Genomic DNA, 4,235 nt, shown 5'->3' on the forward strand with positions numbered 1-4,235 from the left:
CTCCTCCCACCCCCCGACAGGCCCCGGTGTGTGATGTTTCTCTCCCTATGCCCATATGTTCTCATTGTTCACCTCCCGCTTACGAGTGGGAATATGTGGTGTTCGGTTTTCTTCTCCTGTGTTAGTTTGCTGAGAACGGTGGTTTCCAACTTCATCCATGTCCCCGCAAAGGAAATGAACTCATCCTTTTTTATGGCTGTATAGTATTCCATATCGGATATGTGCCACATTTTCTTTATCCAGTCTAACATTGTGGGCATTTGGGTTGGTTCCAAGTCTTTGCTATTGTGAATAGTGCTGCAATAAACATATGTGAGCATGTGTCTTTATAGTAGAATGATTTATAATCCTTTGGGTATCTACCCAGTAATGGGATTGCTGGGTCAAATGGTATTTCTAGTTCTAGATCCTTGAGGAATTGCCACACTGTCTTCCACAATGGTTGAACTAATGTACACTCCCACCCACAGTGTAAAAGTGTTCCTGTTTCTCCACATCCTCTCCAGCATCTGTTGTTTCCTGACTTTTAAATGATTGCCATTCTAACTGGCATGAGATGGTATCTCACTGGGGTTTTGATGTGCATTTCTCTAATGACCATGATGATGAGATTTTTTTCATGTTTGTTGGCCACATAAATGTCTTCTTTTGAAAAGTATCTGTTCATATCCTTTGCCCAGTATTTGATGGAGTTGTTTGTTTTTTCTTGTAAATTTGTTTAAGTTCCTTGTAGATTCTGGATATTGGCCCTTTGTCAGATGGATAGATTGCAAAATTTTTTTCCCATTCTGTAGGTTGCCTGTTCACTCTGATGATACTTACTTTTGCTGTGCAGAAGCTCTTTAATTTAATTTGATCCCACTTGTCAGTTTTGGCTTTTGTTGCCATTGCTTTTGGCGTTTTAGTCATGAAGTCTTTGCCCATGCCTATGTCCTGAATGGTATTACCTAGGTTTTCTTCTAGAGTGTTTATGGTTTTAGGTCTTACATTTAAATCTTTAATCCATTGAGTTAATTTTAATTAATGCTTCCTTTAGGAGCTTGAGTTAATTTTAATTAATGCTTCCTTTAGGAGCTCTTGTAAGGCAGGCCTGGTGGAGACAAAATACCTCAGCATTTCCTTGCCTGTAAAGGATTTTATTTCTCCTTCACTTATGAAGCTTACTTTGGCTGGACATGAAATTCTGGGTTAAAATTATTTTCTTTAAAAATGTTGAATATTGACCCCCACTCTCTTCTAGCTTGTAGGGTTTCTGCAGAGAGATCCGCTGTTAATCTGATGGGCTTCCCTTTGTGGACCTTTCTCTCTGGCTGCCCTTAACATTTTTTCCTTTGTTTCAACCTTGGTGAATCTGATGATTATGCATCTTGGCGTTGCTCTTCTCAAAGAGTATTTGTGGTGTTCTCTGTATTTTCCGAATTTGAATGTTGGCCTGTCTTGCTACATTGAGGAAGTTCTCCTGGATAATATCCTGAAGTGTATTCCATTCTCCCTGTCACTTTCAGGTACACCAATCAGATGTAGGTTTGGTCTTTTCACATAGTTCCATATTTCTTGGAGGCTTTGTTTGTTCCTTTTCATTGTTTTTTCTCTAATCTTGTCTTCACACTTTATTTCATCAAGTTGATCTTCAATCTCTGATATCCTTTCTTCCACTTGATTGATTTGGCTATTGATATTTGTGTATGGTTCATGAAGTTCTCATGCTGCATTTTTCATCTTCATCAGGTCATTCACGTTCTTCTCTAAACTAGTTATTTTAGTTAGCAATTCTTCTAACCTGTTATCGAAGTTCTTAGCTTCCTTGCATTGGGTTAGAACATGCTCCTTTAGCTCAGAAGAGTTTGTTATTAACCACCTTCTGAAGCCTACTTCTATCAATTTGTCAAATTCATTCTCCGTCCAGTTTTGTTTCCTTGCTGGCAAGGAGTTGTGATCCTTTGGAGGAGAAGAGGTGTTCTGGTTTTTGGGATTTTCAGCCCTTTTGCACTGATTTTTGCTCATCTTCATGGATTTATCTACCTTTGGTCTTTGCTGTTGGTGGCCTTCAGATGGAGTTTTTGCCTGGTCATCCTTTTTGTTGATGTTGATTCTATTGCTTTCTGTTAGTTTTTTTTCTAACAATCAGGCCCCTCTTCTGCAGGTCTGCTGGAGTTTGCTGGGGGTCCACTCCAGACCCTGTTTGCCTGGGTATCACCAGCGAAGGTTGCAGAACAGCAAAGATTGCTGCCTGCTCCTTCCTCTGGAAGCTTTGTCCCAGAGGGGCACCTGCCAGATGCCAGCTGGAGCTCTCCTGTATGAGGAGAGCTCATATAGGAGCTCCCTGCAGACCCCTGCTGGGAGGTGTCTCCCTGTCAGGAGGCATGGGGGTCAGGTACCCACTTGCAGAGGCAGTCTGTACCTTAGCAGAGCTCAAGTGCTGAGCTGGGAGATCCCTGCTGTCTTTAGAGCCAGCAATCAGGAGCGTTTAAGTCTGCAGCAGCTGCACCCACAGCCTCCCCTTCCCCAGGTGCTTTGACCCAGGGAGATGGACATTTTATGTATAAGTCCCTGACTGGGGTTCTTGCATTTCTTTCAGAGATGCCCTGACCAGAGAGGAGGAATCTAGAGAGGCAGTCTCGCTACAGCAGCTTTGAGGCGCTGTGGTAGGGTCTGCTCAGTCCAAACATCCCACAGGCTTTGTTTACACTGTGAGGGGAAAACCACCTACTTAAGCCTCAGTAATGGTGGACGCCCCTCCCCACACCAAGCTCGAGCATCCCAGGTCAACTTCAGACTGCTGTGCTAGCAGCGAGAATTTCAAGCCAATGGATCTTAGCTTGCTGGGCTCCTTGGGGGTGGGATCTGCTGAGCCAGGCACTGGAGGGAATCTCCTGGTCTGTGGGTTGCGAAGACCATGGGAAAAGTGTAGTATCTGGGCTGGAATGCACAGTCCCTCACAGCTTCCCTTCACTAGGGGAGGAGTTCCCCAATCCCTTGTGCTTCCTGGGTGAGGCGACACTCCACCCTGCTTCTGCTCGCCCTCTGTGGGATGCACCCACTGTCTAACCAGTCCCAGTGAGATGAGCCGGGTACCTCAGTTGGAAATGCAGAAATTGCCCGCCTTCTGCATTGATCTCACTGGGAGCTGCAGACTGGAGCTGTTTCTATTCAGCCATCTTGCCCAGAAACTCTTTTCATTTTACATACTTCTTACAACTTGAATTATTTCTATGTGTGTTTATTTAATTATAAGCAACTAGTTTAAATAGAAAACATATCAATATATAATAAAGTGTCTTAAACAAACAATTACAGAATTGTATGTAGCTAATTTAATTACTTTTTTGAGATATGTGTACATCAATATTGTTTCTTGAAGACAACATTCTGACAATTCAGGGGAAGAAATTATTCACATATTTCACTCCAGATTTATATACAAATTATATGTAATGAGTACTTTTTTGACATAATGTTCTTTTAATAAAACTATAAAATTGCCCTTTTCTACTGGTGATCTACAATAACACTGCTTTGTTCATCTAAGTTTTGACTAATTTAATTCAGTGAAAATTCCTTTTGGATATATGAGTTCTACAATATTCTGATCTATATAAAAACAAATCTATCTACTAGAAAAATGCTTTGTAGTTTCAACTGCAACTCTTGAATTTATATTTAATGCCAGGTATATCAGTTAGCTATTGGTTGTGTAATCACTCTAAAACTCAGTGGCTTAACAATCACCATTATTTACTGTTGCTTGTATGTCTTTACTGTTGCTTATATGTCTGCAGGTTAGCTGGGCTTCAGTTGATCCAGGCTGGGTTCAGCTGCGAGGCTTGCTTTCTTTTTTTTTTTCATTATTATACTTTAATAATAGTTCTAGGGTACACGTGCACAACGTGCAGGTTTGTTACATATGTATACATGTGCCATGTTGGTGTGCTGCACCCATTTAACTCATCATTTACATTAGGTATATCTCCTAATGCTATCCCTCCCTCTCCCCTCTCCCCACCCCATAACAGGCCCCGGTGTGTGGTGTTCCCCACCCTGTGTCCAAGTGTTCTCGTTGTTCAATTCCCACCTATGAGTGAAAACATACAGTGTTTGGATTTTTGTCCTTGCAATAGTTTGCTCAGAATGATGATTTCCAGCTGCATCCATTCCCTACAAAGGACATGAACTCATCCTTTTTAATGGCTGCATAGGCCTATTCCGTGGTATATATGTGCCACATTTTCTTAATC

The 4,235-nt window shown here is 41.7% G+C and overlaps 1 protein-coding gene across 1 annotated transcript in view; it reads left to right on the forward strand.

Moving 5' to 3' along the window:
• Positions 1 to 4,235, forward strand: part of METTL24 (methyltransferase like 24) — a 112,655-nt gene that overhangs the window by 52,369 nt on the left and 56,051 nt on the right. The gene's annotated exons all lie outside the window — the stretch shown is intronic.

This window comes from Colobus angolensis, unplaced genomic scaffold (assembly GCF_000951035.1).
Source record: "Colobus angolensis palliatus isolate OR3802 unplaced genomic scaffold, Cang.pa_1.0 Scaffold35, whole genome shotgun sequence".
Lineage (NCBI taxonomy): Eukaryota > Metazoa > Chordata > Mammalia > Primates > Cercopithecidae > Colobus > Colobus angolensis.